Here is a 21,890-nt window from a genome sequence, read left to right on the forward strand (position 1 = left end):
TACTCTGATGGCACAAAGGATGGTATTGTAAGGAAAAACTGAGTATCAATGACTCTGAATCTCTCAAATGAGTTGGATACTGAATGTGAAGAAGCTTTAAATATATTTTAATCAATGTATTTTGCTAATATTTTTCTTTCTATATATGCCCAGGAGTGACATATGATAAAAACATGTATATAAATCCAAAGCAATGTTTCAATAAATATAAAATAAAAATGCTAAGTCATAATAAAAAAGGAGAATGTTATAATAAAAATGTGAGGAAAATTCTCATGTGTCTGTTGGTTCCCTTTATCATCACCCAATACTAATGTATACTGGCCCAGTCAGCCTTATGCAGTCAAGATTACCTCTTCCAGCTGGACTCGAAGGCCATTCATTCTTCATTCTCTTCTAGCAAAATCTGACCTGCAAACCTCCCTCTGCCTATATCTCTTTCCTGTGGGAGTTGGTCACAGCAGTCTCCTCTGAGGAGACTACCCTCCCAAATAATGTTCTCTGGTGAGCTTAGGTTTCAGGGGCCTCAAACTTTTGCCACAAGTTCCTTTGGCCAGAAAACTTTGTAACCTCTTACTCCACCTGAGCCAGCAGATGGAATGAAAATTATTCATAAATAAAAATGTAGAAAGTAAGTTAACTTTGAATATATTTTATATATATTTATATGTATATATATATACATGTATGTATATATACAATATTTAACACTAATAATATATTTAAATATTAATAACAGGATACAATTATACCAAAATTTTCCAGAAAGACCATTTGTGTAAAGGATTTTTATGATTGCAGTTGAGTGTTACTATATATCAACATAACCTCTTCACATACAATGGCTCAGATAGAATTGCTGACATTCATTTCCGCTCTTCATTTATTTAAAGCAAAGAATAATTAACGTATTCTAATCACTGAAAAAACCTGTTCACTGACCCATTATAATTTAAAAGCTTACATTTCCAATTTTAGGAAATTCCTTTAGGGGTTGTTCTTTAACCCCTCCAACAATTCATAGATGGTTAGATGAATGAACAAATGAATCACTCTGTCAAACAATAGATTTTGTTTATGCTCCTATGGAAGGACAATACTCTCATGGAGCAAATAGAACTGACAACTGATTTCATAAGAGACATATTGAATCACTCAATGTAACTGAAAGCACCTTAGAATGATGTTTGGAACATCATAAAGATTTAAATAAGGTTATTAAAATTTCAATTTAAATGCATTGCACTTCTCACTTGTTTATTGTAACATATGTAAAAATATGGAAATTAGAGAGACAATAATATTCAGAATAAAAATTCTTACCATAAAATAAGCAGTCCAAAAATATTTCTTATGAATAAATGAATTCCAACAGTTCTTAGGGCTAATTATTATTTTAATAGATTTTCCTAAGTTTTTTTCCCGGTGTATTTTTTTTATAGAGGTGAGATCATACAGTATAGATTATCTGATATTCTGCCTTTCTGGCTTTATATTATAAAATGTCCTTCCCTCATAAGCACTAAAAATCATTTGAAAATATAATTTTAATGGCTCCCTAAAACATTTTGTACTCCTTAATTCACAATTCCCCTATTGTTGATCAGCAGCATTGTTCACATTTTTGTTTTCTGTGTTTTACCATTATAACCAAAGCTAGAATAAACACTGAGGTATATATACATCAATAATTTCTTAATATTCATGCACAAGAGTGTTATTAAAGGGTGAAATGATGTAGTACATATCTATTGATTTTTCCTGACTGACCTTCATTTCCCCACTTTGGGTGTCAGTGCCTTACTTTAGAGAATCACCCTTTATCCCAAGAGATTTGAGTAAAGCCGACTCCATCCTGGCTCCAAGGGGCATGCAGGTAGGAACCAAGCCTGGGGACTTAGGGCATACTACCCTCCCAGCTGCAATGACTGGTTCAGGACTGAATGTGAGACACAACTCAAGCAATAAGACTTAGTTTCAGAAACTACAGTGGAAAAGTCATTCCCTTTCATTGCTAATCTGCTATGAGGCTAACCCAATTTTCTAGTGACCACTGGAGAGAGCCAGTCTTGGTATAAAGCTAACATAAAGGAAAGATAGAAGCTAGAGATTAAAAAAAAGAAGAAAAGGAAGAAAAGAAAGTTTCCTAATAACATAATTTCAATAGAAGATTCCATACTGAAACTAGAATATAATAATTTCGTTTTTTAACCTAAGTTGGTTGAGGGCAAGCAGAGTTTTCCACCCCAGAATATGACTTTTGGGATATTGGTTATTTTAAACTGGCTTTTTTTAAGAAGCAAAATACTCAGAGAGAAACTTTGATCTTCTCCCTAACTACCTAAAAGAATTTAGATAGAGGACCTGCTACAATAAGGGAGCTATTATCATAGATAACTATAGTTTAATATGAACCAAGTGTGATAAACAGGGAGGAACCAAGCAAGGCCCATTTGATCAAAGTCCTCTCTGGGTCCCATTGGTAGAGATGGCCTGACAAACATTTATTTATCCAACAATTGCTCTTCTGTCTCCTTGTGAATTGCCTTCTGGCCCTTTGAAGTCCCAAACCATGGCCCCTCCCTTCTCCTTAGTTCAAGATGTCATATGAGCCTTAAGTGCCTGATCTGTCAATTTGTCCTTGAGGTCTCAATATTCTTCTAGAACCCTCATATGTACATATGTAAAAAAAATTTGGGCATTTTCTCCTGTTAATCTTTCTCATAGTAATTTGATTATTTGTTCAGCCAGAAGAACTCAGAAAGGCAGAAGGGAAATTACTTTTTCCTCCCCCACGGGGTATAAGGTAGGGATTTCAGTCATTTGCAACTGTCAGAGACCAGACTATTTAAGAGACTATAACATGTTTGACTGATGCTTTATTGTTAAATTACTTTCACAAAGTTATAATTTATACATATGGTAGCATTGAATAAGGGTGTGATCACACCAATATCAGTGCTTCATATTGTTATTTTTGAAATCTCGAATTTTATATGGGAAGTGCTATTTTACTTTAATCTACATTTTTTAAATAACTGGTGGTGGTAAATTTTTGCAATGTATTAACCATTTTGATTTGTTGATATACTTTGTTCATTTATCTATTATTGTTATTGATGTTATTTTATGCAATCTGAATTAGTTTTACACTAGGGTTTTTTAAATTTTATTTTCTATATGTGCTAAATCTATTACTTGACTTTTACATCTGTAATACCTATTTTTTCCCCCAGGGAAATTTCTCTAATTCAAACTTGAGCAATAGAGATCTGATAAGACAAGCAGTCATGTTCAATCTATATTCTTATTTAATTTACTTGGTAGAAAACATAAGTTTTAGTTTATAGAACAATAAGCATGTCATCTTTTGACTGGATTTTAAAAAATATTCTTGGTGCTATTTCTAATAAACTTTAATACTGTATATGTTCCTTATCATTTAAACATTTCACATCTTCCTTCCGAGTTCCCCATATTCTTTCACAAGGAATTTATCAGAAGCAACATGGAATTTTCAAGGAAAGACAGTTTAAATGATGAAAAGGCTATTAACAATAATTTTATTAAGTCTTTAAAATTATAGCAAAAAGGATTATAAAACTTCTTCTAAAAATCAAAGACAGTGAATACCATCAGACTGCAGGGAGCTTAATTGAACTCGCTTCGTTTATTTTATCTAAAATACTCTTACAGCAACAAGTTCCCCCAAAATGCAAACTTGTCTAACACATATTTAGCACACTACTCATAAAGGAAGATACAACTATCGAATGGAAATTTTTATGTCTTTGTGGAAGTGGGTGAAATGGCTTTTCACCAATCGCTTATGGCCTTCTTTATAAAAGCAGCAGCTTGATGCTTGACTACTATGTCTTTTGAAAGTGGATATATATTCTATAATGATGCCAATATGACACTGTTGAATTGTTGAAAAGAGCCATTATTTCTCTCCCTGGCTGCATATTTGAGTGTGAGCAATACACTGTGTGTTTCATTAGGGAAGAACAAGATCCCAGAAGTGCTCCATAGCATTGTCAGTTTATTTTCTTAGTGAGGTGATTGTACTGCGAAGGCAAAACTACAGAAACATTGAGTTGTTGTTGTTGTGTGTGTGTGTGTGTGTGTGTGTGTGTGTGTGTGTGTGTTTTATCTTCCACCGGGATGTACACGGTGTGATCAAAAAATATGGGGAATATTTAAATTTTAAAAAGTTTATTACAATAAAAGGCACATTCCCATTAATCCCCCTCAAAAGACAACCCCCCCACACACACTTTGAACATACTTATCCCATTATTCTTGCCACTTTCTGAAAGAGTTCATGAGTGTCTTTAGTTGTGCTGCTGTCTTGGCTGCCTCGACAGCCCTGATGTCCTGACTCAATCCAAAACGTTTACCTTTCATGGTTATTTTGACTTTGGGGAAGAGCCAGAAGTCACACAGTGCCAGATCCAGTGAATAAGGTGGATGAGGATACACCATAATGTTTTTATTTGACAGAAATTGCCATACCAGGTGTGATGTGTGACATGGAGCCTTTCCGTTGTGATTATAAAATATGGTGAATGCTGTTGCCGAGTGCCATCCAATGGAAAGCCAGGAGTCTTCAGTATGGGAAGTGGTTTGGCGAACCTTAGCATGTGTGTGACAAGTTTCAACTTGTTCAGTGCAGTCAGTCGGGTATGAGCTATGGTTGAAAGAAGGTGTGTTTTAAAGTGTGCCATAAATCATCCTCCATCATAACAATGCTCCATGTCACACATCGCTTCTGGTATACAGCAATTTCTGTCAAATAAAAACATTAGGGTGTGTCCTCATCCACCTTATTCACGAGATGAATGGCACTGTGCAACTTCTGGCTCTTCCCCAAAGTAAAAATGACCATGAAACGTTAACATTTTGAATCGCTTCAGGACATTGAGGCAGATTGGTGGCACCTAAAAATACTCATGAAAGAGGACTTCCAGATCTGCTTCAGAAAGTGGCAAGAATGATGGGATAAGTGTGTTCAAAGTGAGTGGTAATGTGTCTTTTACTGTAATATATATTTTTTAATTTAAACAATCACTGAATTGTTTGATCACAACTCAGAAGTCTCTTGAGGTGAGAGACCTACAGTATTCAATGCTGTATCTTTGGTGCAGTGCAGTGCTTTCAATTTGGCAGGACACAATGATTACTTATGACAATAAACGGATGAATGAATGAGCAAATAAATAAGGCCAGCTGTTTCTTAGTTTTGTAGGGGGATACAGTATGTATATTATACTGAATTATAGTTCTATATCATTTGATACTAATAATGATTATAATAGTAATAAAATATAATAAATTAACTTTTACTGAGTTCTTATGTGCTAGGCATGGTAATAAACACTATCTGTATGATCATAATCCTCACCACAATTTTGATGTGGATACCATTATCATCTTCATTTTACAGATGAGAAAACTAAAGAAATAGAATTACTATGAAGAAAAGCAGAATCTTTCAATAGGAAACCTTCCTCCCTGTTTTATTTTTTGGTGTTTGTTTGTTTGTTTCTTTTGTGTTGCTACTTAAATGACTAGTCCAAAGCAACAGGGCAATGTAATAAGACAGCCAATATTAGAACCCAGTTTTCCAGATTGTCAGATGAGCAGTTTCCTCATTACCAGAGGGACTTTGAAGTGCTTCACAATCACCCATAGATCTTTCTAAAACTATAGATCCCTAACTGCTCCCACCCCAAGATTCAGATTCACTATACCTGTTAGGGACCCCAGTCATCTGTATTTAAAACAAGTTTACCAATTAATACGAGTATCATATTCTGCAAACTGGTACCATTATCCCAGAGTCTACTAAAATGATAGAGAGGTCACAATGATATAAATAAACGCCTTTGTGAATAATGTTTAGACAAGATTTTAATGGTAAAAAAACACTTCTCTTTGTGCAGCAGGGTCTGCCATCCCACCATCATCACTTGTGCCTATAGAAGGAAGTTTTAGCATATACAGACAAATAAAACTGTAGGCTTGAAGACTTCTGTCCATGCCCTGATTTGGTTTTCAGGAAGAATCAATGTTAAGAATAATACATTATACCTTAGAATCATAAAGGGCCAATTCATGCACTTACTCCATTAGAATGACACCTGCCTTTGCAGTATTTTAATTCTTAAAAATTACATGGTTTAACTTTCTGAAATGTTTACTATCAGTCTTAAAGTTTCAGAAATTAGTTTGATAACCAGGAATTACCACTGGATAGGTCAATTACACACATGAAAATGTCAGTAAATATGAAAGTTAGGTAACTTAAGAAAGGCACATGTGAAGTGAAAAAAAAAATATTTCTACCCACTGACTTTGGTTTTCTAAATGACAGCCTGCCACAGTGTGTGTTATTTGGTTAAAAATGTAGCCTTCTAAAACAGGTTGTTTTGTAATTGGATTTTGTGTTTGTGAACTTGAAGTTAATACTTTCCTAGTTAATAAACCTAATTCATCATGTGGGAAATGAGTTAGAGAAAGACAGGAACAAAATTCACTCAGAGGCCCTTGTCTTTCTACAAACATAAGTCTTAAGGAAAAAAAAGGCAATTCAAAGTGCTAAAGTCAGAGTTTCAGTTCAAGATGGCAGAGTAGGTAAACGCTGTGCTTACCTTTTCTCATGACCACATCAAAATTACAACTAAACTACAGAACGACCATCATTGAGAATGTCCTGAAGCCTTGCTGAACTGAAGCCCTACAACTAAGAACATACAGAAGAAGCCACCTCAAGACTGGTAGGAGGGGCAGAGATGCAGAACGAGCTGGTCCCACACCATGTGTGACCATTAAAAATTGGGAGGGATATCTCAGCTGCAGAGGTTCCCCTGGGAGAAGTGAGGGGTCTCAGTGCTGCACCAAGCTCCCCAGCCCCGGCTTGCCAGGGTTCTAGTACCAGGGAGAGAAGTCCCCATAATTTCTGGTTGTGAAAACCAGTGGAGATTGTAGCTGAGTAGGGAGGGTGGCAGCACTCCCAGGTGCTCTTCTTAAAGGGACCATGAGCAGACTTATCTGCTGATGGACTCACTCACTCTGAGCTCCAGCGCTGGGGCAGCAGCTCAAAAGGCGACAGGGACATATGGGGAGGAAATGAGTTGTCTGGCTGCAGCGTGAGGGCCATTGGGCAGCTTTCTCCTGGAGAAAAGAGCTGGCAGAAGCCATTGTTTTTGTGTTGGGCCCTACCCCTTCCCAGCATGCAGACACAGGCAGACACAATATCTGAGTCTCCATCAACCTGGCTAACACTGTTGTCTCTGCCCTGGTGATTCTGAGACCAAGTCCCACCCAACTTTTGGGCACAGCCAAGCTGCTTCCAGTGGCTTTTTCACACAAATTACCTGCCTTGGCTCATGCTGCAGACTTCCCTAGAGCTTCTCAAATGTTCACAAAACCCAAACAAGCAGGATCTGGCTTCAGCATGTCCTATACTCTGGCTGAGAAGCCTTAAGCCCAGCACTAGCAACAGCCAGCCTTGGTTCGTGGCTTGCCTTCTCAAGGCAGCTCCAAGCACAGTGCAGGTGCAGCCATCTGTGATTTCTCTGTGGTTCATGCCAGGTGGCCCAGGGCATGCCACCGGCTGCAGCTGAACTTGGCTTGTAGTGAGTCCCCTCCCAGGTGACCCTGGGGCTGGTACACCCAGCAGCCAGCTTCAAACTGTGCTGGAGCATCACCCAACCACCTCTAAGGATAACACACCTGAAGGGCACACAGGGCAGGCACCAGAGCCTTGCTAAAGTGAATCCTGCTCTATAGGGTCAGCCCATCCACAACAGCTCCTTCATTATAATCACGGCCAGTCCTCACAACCAATGACCCCGAAGGTCAGTCCCTCCCACTGATGTACATATAGCAACCACAGCTCAACTATAACAGGAGGATACACACAACCCACACAAGGGACACCTGGAGCACCCAGCTATGGTGACAAGGGAGACTGTGACACTGGACCCCACAGATGCCTACTATATAAGGCCACTCTACTAAGACTGGGAGACATAGCAGCCCTATCTAATATATAGAAACAAACAGAAGGAGGCAGCCAAAATGGGGAGACAAGGAAACAAATCCCAAATTAAAGAATAGAACAAAGCTCCAGAAAAAGAACTAAACAAAATGGAAACAAGCAACCTACCAGATGCAGAGTTCAAATTACTGGTTATAAAGATGCTCAATGATCTCAGGGAGAATTTCTACAAAGAGAGAGAAAACATAAAAAAGAATGAGTCAGAAAGAATACAATAATGGAAATGAAGACTACATTAGAGGGACTCAACAAATTAGATGAAGCAGAGGATCAAATCAGAGATTTAGAAAATAAGGTAGCAAAAACCCCCAAATAGAACAGCAAAAAGAAAAAGAAAACAAAAATCCCAAAAGATGGGGTCAGTTTAAGGGTCCTCTGAGATAATATCAAGCGCACCAACATTCACATAATGGGGGTACCAGAAGGAAAAGAGAGAGCACAAGAAATTGAAAACCTATTTGAAGAAATAATGATGGGAAATTTCCCTACCTGGTGAAGGAAATGGATACTCAAGCCCAGGAAGTGCAGAGAGTCCCAAACAAGATGAACCCAAAGAGGCTCACACGAAGACTCTGCAAAATTAAAATGGTGAAGGCTAAAGACAAAGAAACAATCTAAAAGCTGCAAGAGAAAAGCAGTTATTTACTTATAAGGGAGACTCCATAACTGTCAACTGATTTTTCAACAGAAACTTTGGAGGCCAGAAGGGATTGGCAGGAAAATTTCCAAGTGTTAAAAAGCAAGGACCTACAACCAAGATTACTCTACTCAGCAAAGCTATTATTCAGAATCAAAGTACAGATAAAGACCTTCCACGACAAGGAAAAGCTAAAGAAGCTCATCATCAACAAACCAGTATTACTAGTAATCTTAGAGGGACTTCTTTAAGATGGAAAAAAAAAAAGTAAAAAATATGAATAATAAAATGTCAATAGCTACATATCTCTCAACAGCTACTTTCAATGTAAATATAAATGGATTCAATGCTCCAATAAAAAGACATAGGGTAACTGAATGGATAAGAAAACAAAACCCATACATATGCTGCCTAAGAGAGATTCACTTCATATCAAAAGACACACACAGACTGAAAGTAGAGATGGAAATGTTATTTCATGAAAATGGAAAAAAAAGAACGGAAAACCTGGGGTAGCAACATCTATATCAGACAAAATAGACTAAAACAAAGACTATAACAAGAGGCAAAGAAGGATCCAGTAATCCCACTTCTGGGTATTTATCTGAAGAAACCTAAAACACTACTTTGAGGGGACATGTTCATGCATATGTTCATTGCAACATTACTTACAATAGCCAAGATACAAAGGCAACCTCGGTGTCCCTGAATGGATGAATGGATAAAGACGACATGGTACATATATACATTAGAATATTACTCAGCCATTAGAAAGAATGAAATCTTGCCATCTGTGACAACATGAGTGGAACTAGAGGGTATTGTCCTGAGTGAATTAAGTCAGACAGTGAAAGACACTGTCGTACGATTTCACTTATAAGTTGAATCTAAAGAACAGAATGAACAAATGAAACAGAAACAAATAGGTACAGAGAACATTTTGATGATTGCCAGATGGGAGGTGGAATGGGGTGGGTGAAAAAGGGAGAGAGATTAAGAAGTACAGATTGGTTGTTACACAGTAGTTATGAGGATGTAGGGTATAGCGTAAGGAATAATAAGCATAAATCAATAATATTGCAATAACTAAGTATGGTGTCATATAGGCACTAAATCTATCAGGATGATAGATGGGAATTAACATAATATGTTAACTATGTATAATGCCAGGTGAGCATTGACTGGTTAGGGGGATCACTTCTTAAATTATATAAATGTCTACCCACAATGCTGTACACCTGATGTAATGTACAGCACAGGGAATATCATCACAATAATATTGTCATAGCATGGTATAGTATCAGATGGTTGCTGGACTTAACATGGTGATCACTTCTTTAATATAAATGCTGAATAACTATAGTGTACACCTGAAACTAGTATCCTGTATGTTAGCTATATTTTAATAAAAATCTTTAAAAAGTATAGTGCAAATAATAAAGAACCCCAAATTTTTAAAAAGTGCCAAATTGAGAAGTAAGAGACCTAGGTTCTAGTCATTGATGTATTTACTAGGCCTCTCTGGATCTCCAGTTACATTATTAATAAAATGGGAAGGTAGAGGGTGGGAGAAAAAATAAAATTAGAGAATCTCAAGGATCATTTAAGAGTAGGGGTTAACCAATTTTTTTTCTGCAAAGAGTTAGAAAGTGAATATTTAGGTTTCGGGGACATACTGTATTAGCTGTACCTACTCATCTCTGCTACTGTAACACAAAAGCAGCCATTGACAATACATACACAAATGATCATGACAGCATTCCAAGATAAAATAAAATAAAATTTTATTTACTGGTATAATTCTTCAATCAACAAGCCAGTCTTGGGTGCCTGTAAAGGAGTTTTGAACTTAAGACAGCATATTATAACTCATTAGTTAGCTGACCAACATTTTCTTTGCCAAGATAAGGTACCTGACTTCCAGATATCCCTAGAGATAATCATAGAGCTGTCCTAGTCCAAAATAATGTTATCCTACACAAATTCCAATGAAATAATTAGCTGCTAAAACAAAAGAAATATCAGGGAAAAATAACAAAACCCATAATATCAACAACATTTATAATTCCTGGGATATAATTAAAAATTGCCTGGCATACGAAAAAAAAACATAAATGGAATACTCTGCCAACAGAAAAGAAAATCAACTATTAATAAGAGCAACCCTGAGATGACCCAAGGTTTGGTACCCAAGAAGTTAAGGGTGTTAAAGTGGCTATTTTAACTAACCTCAATGAAGTAAAACAAAATATGTTCACAATTGAAAGAAAAATAGGAAATCACATAGAGAGATACAAATAATAAAAAAGAAAACCAAATGGAACTTCTACAACCAATAAATATACAATATGTTAAAATAATAACCAGTGGATGGACTTAGCAGAATGAAGATGACAGGAGAAAAAGCAAATTAATTTGAAGATAGATCAAAAGAAATTACCCAATTTGAAAAACAGAGAGAGGAAAAAAAAAAAGGGCAGAGCCTCAGGGACCTGTTTGATGATAGTCAATGGTTCTATGTACATGATGGTCCAAAATGGACATGGAAATGAGAATGTAGCAGAAAAAACAAAATGCTTTTAATTGAAGATATAATGGCCCAAATTTCCCAAATTTGATGAAAGACAAAATTTTCAGTTACAATAGTTGCACAATTGAAAACCAAAGATAAAGAGCAAATCTTGAAAGCAGCAAGATAAATTATTATTCTCCTTACATAGAGGAGAATAATAATTCAATTAACAGCTAACTTCTTAGAAATCATCATGCCAGAAAAGAGTGAAGCATTATATATGAAAGTGCTTAAAGAAAAAAACTGTCAACACCAAATTCTATACCCAGTGAAACTATTCTTCAAATGAAGCAAAATAAAGAATCAAAATCTATAGAATTATCCTAATGCCATCCTAATCAAAATCCCAGCAAGTTTTTATTCTCATTTATTTTTCATTTTTAGTGTATATTGAAATTGAGAGTTTTATTTTTATTTTTTAATTATATATAGAAATGCAGGGACACGTACAGCCAGCATGACCTGAAAAAGAACAAAGCTGGAGTAGTTACAGTATCCTATATGAAGGCCTATCCTAAATGTATAGTAATTAAGACAATATGTTATTGGTGCAAAGACGGACAAAGTGATGAAAGGAATAGAATACAGAGTTCAGAAATAGACCCAGACTTATCTGGTCATCTGATTTACAACCAAGATAACATTATAGTATGATGGGAAGAGGATGGTCTTTTTAATAAATGATGTGAATCAACTAAATTTCTATAGTAACAAAACGTATAGTGACCCCTTACTTTATACCACACACAAAATGAGTTTCACAGGTATTGCAGTTCTAAATGAAAAGTAAAACAATTCAATTTTTAGAAGGAAACAAGGGACAATATCTTCTTGATTTGGGTTGGAGTAGGCAGATATTTCTTTAAAAGGTTATAACAGGTGTTAGTTATACAGGAAAAAAATGATTAATTAGGCTATGTTAAATCCACCAATTTCTCCATCAAAAGAAACAATGAAGAAAGCAAAAAGCAACCAAAAGAAAAAAAAAAGATATTTCCAATACGTTTACCTGACAACGGACTCATAGATAGAATAAATAAGTCATACAAATCAATAAAAAAATGACAAACAACAACTCAAAAGAACTGTACTAGAATTTTCAGAGAATTTTTATTTTCAAAATCCCAAAAATGGAAATTACTTAAAAGCCCATTAACAGTAGAAAAGATAAATAAATTATGGTATGTTCAGACAAGGGTATATTACATGTCAATAACAATCAATGATCTATGACGGCCTACAACAAACAATATAGATGAAAGTGAAAGAAGCCAGACACATAAAAAGTACATTCTTTAAGATTCAATTTAATTAAACAAAGAAGAAAGAGAAGAAAGACTGGATAGTGATTATCTTTATGGAAGAAGTAATAAAATGAAGGGGCTTCAAGGAAAGCTTGAAGTGATGCTGCTGATGTAATTTTCCATTTTTTTCTTATTAATTAAACAGGTGTTGATTAAACAGGTGTATTTGATTTGCAAAAATTCTTCAAACTACATGTTTAGGGTATGTTCTCTCTTTGCAGATATGTTACACGTCAAAAGCTCATATAAAAACAAAAGAGAGACAGAGAGAATTATTTAAACAAAAGTGACTACTAGCAAGCTGCTGGTAAAGATGGAGCTCCAACTTCTAGCCTGGAAAGCAGATCCTTTCACTCAGACACCAGAATGGTCAGAGAGGCCATTATCAGAGAGCCATTTGGCCAGGGCCTTGTATTCACAAAGGTCCTCAAATGTGGAGCTTTGATATTTCCAAATAAGATTATACATATAGTTAGGAGACAAACTGACAATTTGAAAAGAAGAATGTACTCATTAAAAATCTTTAATCATTAATGGGCTCGTCCTGCCTCATGATGAATTATTAGGCAATAATTTTATGTTGTTTTTAATAAATCCTATAATTTATGATATGAATAGCAAAATTATATAGTGCTGTGGGTTTTTAAAATTAAAATTGTTAGCTAGTTAATTTAAATATTAAAGTATACCAAGCATTTTATAATCAAGCTTTGGCATGTCTTCACTTTTAAGGATATTGGGATGCTGTCCAAATGAGTCTGACTTAACAAGATTGCCTTTACATAAAACCACAGAAATACTAAAGAAATAATAGGCTTTCCATAACTGTTTCTTGAATCTGAGTCCAGATTTTCTGTTTTCATTGCCTAATTAAGGTCTAAAATAAAGATTGATTTTATGCCCTATCTGGTTCACTGGTCAACTCATTAAAAATATTTGTTAAAGCTGGCTGTATTTTAGAATTTAGTCTAAAAACACAGTATGCTGTGTTTTTTATGGATGTGTGTAATCAAGAGGTCTGATTCACAACTCTGTAGTCTTTTCCCTGCTGGGTAAACTGTTTCGCAAAAAGCCAAGCAAGTCACTGAAACTCTTTACATAGAAATGTATGAAACAAGAATTATATCACTGAGCTCTATCCATTGCCTCAATAAATGCTTAAGAATAATATATATATACACATATACATATACATATATATATACTCTATTACCTATAATAATCATAAGTTGATTTCTTTCACTTCCTACATTATAATATTTTGAATTTTAATATTTAAAATACAGCAATATTTTATTCAAGAATGAAAATAAAAGAACTACTAAGATTACTGAAGAGAGAGCGGTGATTGGAATGAATTCCACTCAATAGCACATGAACCCACAACAGATTAAAAAGTCACCTGAACCTTTCAAACATATCAAGTCCGCAATTTTGACTGGGAATTTCATAAAACAAGATTGTCAGGAGAATATTCAATACCAACTGTCCCTGCTGCTTGCAAGATCAGAAGTCTAGTAATAACAACCTGCCTACCAGTATTTCAACATGAGGGATCTGAGGCCAGGAAAATGGCAGGGGTGCAGGGCACAGGGTGGGCTAAAGAGGGTCAGTGTGAAACATAAAGGAAAGCCCATTGAATATGACTAAATCTGAACTTCACAAGATAGGATTCAAGATATGTATGACATAAATATGTATAAAATACTATGAAGTATTAAGAACATATATTAATTTTAAACTAAAAGATTTAAAATAGTTATGCCTTAGTTTAGGGGTAAATACATAACTTTTAAGACGAGGCCATTCAAATATAAAATTGTTAAAATATCGCTATGTCAAAATTCTCCTGGTATCTCCTGGAAAACATCAATGTTCTCCTGGTATCTCCTTTTAATTCATGGCTTGCACTTCCACCAGGAATCCAGGAGCTAATTCCATTTGCTAGTGGACTAAATTGTACTATATGAGCAGTACATAGTCTCCCTGTTTAACAATGTCTGTCATTTACATTCAAAAATTTCAGCAAAGGTACAGTACTTTAATGTGTATGTGGATTGGTAGAAGTTACAGGTAGAGTCAGGATACTTAATCAAGAATTCATGATCTAGGGGTGGGTGCCAAATACACATCAGAAAGGCTACCTCAGAGATGACTACAAGTACTTTTATATCTATATCTTTGAAACATACCAGACATTTGCTCATTAGCATCCTGAATGTCAGATATGGTTTTTCACTGGCAAAATTAGTTGTTTGTTAATTAGCGTAATGAATGTTAGAAATAGGCTCTCGTTGGTGAAATTTAGGGTATTCAATATACTATATAGATTGGCCTATAATTTAGAGACATTTGCACGAACAGGATTTAAGAAACTAGTGACTTGATCCCAAAATGGTCCAAAATGTCCAGTCATTGATTTAGAGGGTAGCTGGTGGATGAGTGTTTCTGTTTATAATAGGAGTGATGTTTCTGAAATATTGTCACTTCTGTCTTAAAAGAATTTTTCATGCAAGATGGTGGTCTCAGCACCAAAAAAGAACAGAGTTGGGACTTCAAAGAGAATACAAAACAAGTTGTATGAAATGTTTAGTTCTTGCTTACTAAGAAGAGCTTATGAAATAAGCATCTAAATGTGAAGCCAAACTTGATCTAAAGTTTGTTTTATTTTTAGCTGGTACTAAGGCCATAGAGGAGTATCCTCAGTACGGCTCAGTATTTTGTGATATGATGGTTACTAATACCATGCAAAAAGGAACATAAAAGTTGTGCACACCAAATTGGCTTAGATCAGTTCACAAATCCCTTGATTTACTTCTGTTTATTCCTATAAAAATTTGTATCTTCAATCTTTTAAAGTTCTCTTTGTAAGTCACAATGGTAAACTACTTTTTGTAAACTTTTTTTACCCTTTCCAAGAACATTCATTTCCATTTTGACCTTGTTAAAGACTCCAATGTCTTAATGCAAAGGTGGAATTTTAAAGATGGAAAATTTATCCTCCAAAGGGAACGGTTAGGGAAGGCAGATTTGGTTTTAAAGAGCTTTAGATGTCTAGAAGCTATGTCATTGGGTGATAATATTCTGACTTTGTATTGGGCTGGCCCTGGCCTCTAGTGTTTTGTTGTAGATAACCACATGAATATGTGAAGAGTTTAAAAAGTTACCTAAGCCTTCCAAACATATTAAGTCTGCTACAATAGATTGAGACCTTTTTTTTTTTAAATCAGCAACCACCTGACACTAAAGTACCATTCATTTCTAGTAGTGATTAATTAATAAATAAGAAAACTGGAGGTTCTCTTAAAAGTTTAATGTTTTTTTTTTAAATTTTGTCATTCTTAGAGCTAAGTGGGCCATAATTTTTTTATTAGTTTAATACATATGGAATTTATAGATACTCTGATGTATGTTTTCTTAAAGTTAATTGTATTTTCATGCTATCCTAAATGAAAACTCTATTAAATTAGGTGGTGTCCATAAAGGATATGTACTGTATAAAGCTGTCCATAGGTACCCTTTCCTGTGCACTAAAGCAGACTTAGACATACAACAGAAAGACATTTTAATGACTTTGGTAAGTGGTGCTATAACCAAGTATATAAATATTTCATTTGGGAATTTTTATCTTAGCTCACTTCTGAAGCAATGCTGTCTTTTTCTTTGGCATCAACCCAACAAGGATGTAAATAATTGTGTTCATATATTTGTAATTATAACTATACGTTGGTTCATGTTCTTAATTGTTTATAAATACCTTGCACATAAATGAATCACCTGCACTTATAAAATGTTCTCTATGTTCTCCAAGTTTCCACTGTACCAAACATGTCAAGTCTGCAATACCAATCATAAAATGATGGTGAAAGATTATGTATTATGCTGACAAAATAACTACTTTGTTTAATGATTTTTAATTAATTAAATAATTTTCATCTTATTTGTCTTAAAATATTGTAATATTTCCTCATTTCTTTGATGATATTCAGCTAACTTAAATTGTTAGAGCAAATACCATGTTTCCCCGAAAATAAGACCTAACCAGAAAATAAGCCGTAGCATGATTTTTCAGGATGTTCGTAATATAAAATAAGCCTTAATGCGTCTTTTGGAGCAAAAATTAATATAAGACCTGGTCTTACTTTGGAGGAAACACGATAGGGCTTATTTTATATTCCAAACATCCAGAAAAATCATGCTAGGGCTAATTTTCCAGTTAGGTCTTATTTTCAGGGAAACACGGTAGCTAACTGTCAGTCTATACAAATACCTTATTGTCTCTCCTTACATAATCGAAACTAATATATATGCAAAATCAAGAGTTTCAGATCTAAAGTCTCTAGCTTTGGGGGCATAGCTCAGGGGGTAGAACATTTAACTGCAAAAATCTCTAGCTTTGCTTTTGGTAATTTTTTTTTAAGTGGGCACACCATTATTAATAGGATACTTAAAAATAGCAACTCCTTGTGGAATTATAGAGAAGAAGAAAGAAAGAAAAAAAAGCAGAAAAAAACCCAAACTGGTATTATTTTTCCTACCAATATTTGCTTGCTTTTTCAAAGTTCACTTAAAGAAAACTCAAAGCCCAAAGCTAAATAAAGCACAACCTGATACTGCTTTTGTCTTCACTGGATAACTAAAATAATCCTCATTTAGCATAGTTCCTGAGACATAATAAATATTTGCTGAATTAAAGAATGTAAACATTCACACACGATCATAAAGATAACCAAGCTAATAAAAAAGGCGAAATTTTTAAAAGTGAAAATATTAAATGATTTACCAGTTACTTCTTACGATGTTCATTTTCACTTTGTACAGAAGGTGGAGCCAAAGACACATGTATTCACTGGCTAGGATTCTTTTCCATTAAACAAAACAAAAATTCTTCCCTTCACAAAAACTTTTTATGTGTGTAGCCTCACAGTAAGATTCGCTTGGACATAGATGTCAGCTACAGAATGAGTTCAGATTTTAGGTTGAGGTAAACGTTGATCCTTAAATCTCTCTCAAGGATGACAGAGTGCTAAATATATGGGAAGAAAGTTTCAGCTAAGTGAATATTTTGGATCTACAAAGTACATTGTCACACCCCAGAATTACATCTATTGAAGGATTCTATAGCACAAGACAGTAATACGATGGGAAATCATCACTACTCTAAAGGAAATATGTTTGATCAACAGTCACATCAAGAACACATTTTCTGGCTGGTTTTACCAATGTGGGTAGAGTATTTCTGAACTCGCGCACTATTGAGATCCCAATGAACTTTTTCTCCTTCCTCACTGCATAACAAACATTAGATAAAATGGAAATTTGGTGCATAGATAGTATCATTCTGATGCTAATGAAAGGCATTCCATAAGACAATGGAATCTTATTCCATTACAAAATCACTTTAGACCTTCTCAAGCTTAGATAATCCTTTTATTCTTCTACAGCTGCCTTTGGATTCCTCCAGATGTAAACTTTTCTTCTCAGCTCAGTTCACTCTTATCTCAGTTAACTGATAACCTCACCTACTTTACTTTAGATGTCGACTTCAACCCTAGCTTCCTAATGCCCACACTCTCCATCTCAAAACATTTTTTCTTTATGATCTGCATTCACTCTTGTTTTAAAGGAATAACTGTCCTTTTTGCAAAGTTAAGACTCCCCCAATGTTCAGGTGATATTTTTCCTTACAAACAAACCCACTTATAGCCATTTTAAACACTCTTCCCTTTTCCAGAGTCTACCTTGTCTCTTTTTTCATTTTTTCTTTGCCTGCATTAAATGAGGGTATACACTAAGCATACTGCCTACATTCCATCTCTTAGTAATCTCATCTGTACCTGTGGTTTCAAATATAAATTCTATGAGTATAATCCCAAATCTTATGTCAATTTTAACCTACATTCCACAGCCCCAATTTTAAATTGCCAGTCAGGTGTCTTTACCTAGATGTTTCAGTTCTTCATACCAAAATATTCCAAATTGAAATCATTAAATCTCTTTCAGCAAATCAGTTCCTCCTCCAGACTTCCTTTTTTGTGTAACTTTTTCCTAATCAAAACTCCAAAATCATCTTCCACACCTCTTCTTTAATCTTCTTCACTCAATCTGTCATCAAGTTCTGATCATTCTACCTTCTTTCCTTTCCTTTCTTTGTCCTAGTACTCTAGTTCAGGTTCTTGAAACTCACTCTTCTACCATGTCGACATAAGAAATGTGCAAACCTGTAGAGAATTTTTGTAACTGTTTATTTGAGCCAAACTGATGACATATTCCGGGGAGCAAGATCTCAAATATTCTGGAGAATAGCAGTTTTGCAGTTTCTTTATGCATTTGAAATTAAGTAACAGACTGAGGCAGATTACAGGAAGGTGGGAGAAAACAAGGCAGGGATTGGATTACAGGATAGTTAAGATTATCTGCTCTCTTGAGGGTGGTTACACTTTAGAAAAAGTAGTCTGAAAGGGTGGTTAAAGAGACATTTCAAAGCTGTGTTAACCTAGATACAGAGAGACAATGGACAGGGCTTGCTTAAGGCAAAGAAAAAGCTTTTCTAAAGTTATATGCCTGGGGAGTGACTACCCACCATGACCTGCCCAGTTAGGAATTTATGATTTATTACAGCATCCCTTCTTTTTGTCCACAGTCATTACAATATTCTCCTTAGTAATCTCTCATCTACAGTCCCAAAATATTTTTGAATGTTTATGCTACTCATTGAAGTAAGAGTAACCTGCCAGAACTTGTGTGATATAGGCATTTAAAGTACTTAAAAATTAATCCATTCATCTGCTAAAATTCCAGAAATTGGTATTCTGAAACAAAGGCAAACATCCAAAATGCAATTGGTTCTCAGGTTAAAAATACTTCTCACAATTCGGAAAAAGAGTCTACTCTTCAATGTGCATTTCTCAAGACACAGAGCAACGTGGTTAAAACAAAATCTAGGGTCTGGCTCGTGGTGGTGACTAAAGAAACCATACAGATGACAAGAACTGTAAATGACTGTCCCTCATCCCGCTTGAGCACTGTTTCCTGACTAGTAAATTAGGCTGCATCCATTTCTTCTGCATAGACAGGCCTGGCAATCAGAGAAGATACAGTTTGGAGAAGTCAGTGTTTATATTAATGAAATAGCATTGGCATCTCTGAGAATATGATAAAAACACATTTTAAAAAATCTATTCCATGATTTTAACAATGGAGACATGCTTCTAAGTTTATATAAGTGGGCTTCTTTATAAAAATAGATTCTAGGTCACGATATAACTCACCAACCCGGCTAGAGTATTAGTGAGGTATAATGAGAGTAACTACTCAGCATTTGGAGAAGCTGCTAGTTGCATGAGAGAAAACTGTTGTTAATGTTCCAACGGAAGCCATTCACAGTAACCCTGTTCCCTTTGAGCATTCCTACTCATAGGGTCACATTTTGGTGCCATTATCCCAAAATAAAAGATCACATGAGAATGTCTTAATTTTCAATGAAGGATCATGAGGAAATCATTTTAGAAATAGAAGACACAGTACATCCTATATATTATGAGAACTAATTATTTAATTAGTGGCTCATGCTATGACTAGCTTTTGATTCAGAAGATAGTTCAAGTGACATCCATGAGGAACTTAATTTGGTATAAAGAAGTGCTTTGGTTCTACTTCCCATTTGTCACATAGGCAATAGACTAAAAAGAAAGGTAGCAGAATACTTAGATATCAGCCTTTTAGAGACCTAACAAAACGTAACTGGAAAGAAAGCAATTTTTGGCTTGCACAACCCTGTTACAAAATAGTCCACTGCAACTTTTTTTTTTTGTTCATGCAAGTAATGCTGAATCAGCATTTTAGGAAAACTTTTTAATAAAATGTATAATATCAGTAATAATTGTACTTGAATAATTTTTAAAAGGAAAGCAAATGATTATGTAAATTAAATGAAGCACAGACCTTTTTTAAAAAGGGGAAGCCAATTTTCTTATAAAAATAAATCATATTTTCATGAATGTGTTCTGAATCGAATAAAATAATTTTTAGTTAAGATAAAAACAATAGACTCGTTTGAAGGCAAACTATAAATACAAGACCAAAACAACATTTATGGGTTGCTGAGCTTGAAGACTTGAAAGTCAGATTACAATTTCTATTTCTTTTTTCTCCTCTAACTTAAAGAAAAATACACCCTTGGAAATAGTATAGCCAACAAATGAAAGAGCAATATCGTGTCTTAAAACTACAACATTTCAAAAGATGTTTTATTAATCTTTTTAGTGAAGATATATTTAGAGAAATGTATCTACCATAAAATATTTGCCATTTTCCTTTTTTTCTGGTATTTGTATTAGCAAGAAAAGGATAAGGAATATTAAGACTGGATGAATTTGCTTTGTTTCCAAAGAATAATGGTCTAGGGATTTCCCTGCTCAACCTTGGGAGCATCACTGAAGCCTGTTTATGGGGAATTGTCCTAGCACTGCCATCTGGTATGGCATCCGGGGAGTCTTCAAAGGAGGCCACATGACTCAGGCTATTATATACCCGAATGCAGAGTGCTTAACAGGAAGAGCCACGGAAGTGGTGGAAAAATGCATAAAATGATATGCTCAGCTCTACTGTCATTGGGCAGAAAATCCCATGGGTTTTAGAAAAGGAGATGATCTCAAGAATAGTTTTGAGACCCACTTACTGTCAATTTACCGTGTCAGTATTTCGTTAAAAATATTCTGACATTTCACTACAAAAGATTTAGTTTTTAGTGCATTGGCATGAATGGGGCTGAGATATTATACATTTTCAGTTCCCTGAAGACCCGATAGAGAGACGTGAGATACATCTCGATTTCACAAGCAAAACGTATTATATCACATATAATAGAATTATAAATATAAATACAGCTTTTGCTAAACTGAAGAGTAAACATTCAAAGCAGTCAAGGGGTGGGAAGGTGGATTTGGGATGGGCACACTACCACATTTGTCCATTTTTGAAATCTCTCTCTCCCATCCCCACCATTTCTTTTGTTAATGGTCCTTACTCAAACTAGAAGAAATGAGATTATCAAATAATTTGCTTCCCCCTCCCCCCTTTTAACTTCACACACCTTGGCCAATATGAAACACATCTGTACTGGCTACACTCTTTTCCAGCATTTTTATTTACTGTTACATGTATTAGGAAAGGTTGTGACATTGTAAAATATACAACTTTTTATTATCTCTGGACTTCTGGGGAAACAGCGCTAAAACCAGTAACTGTTATCTGTAAAAAGTAACTACAAGTAGTAGCATTCTCACCTCGAATGCTTTCATTTCTTTCGTC

The sequence above is a fragment of the Rhinolophus ferrumequinum genome, chromosome 3 (assembly GCF_004115265.2).
Source record: "Rhinolophus ferrumequinum isolate MPI-CBG mRhiFer1 chromosome 3, mRhiFer1_v1.p, whole genome shotgun sequence".
Taxonomy (NCBI): domain Eukaryota; kingdom Metazoa; phylum Chordata; class Mammalia; order Chiroptera; family Rhinolophidae; genus Rhinolophus; species Rhinolophus ferrumequinum.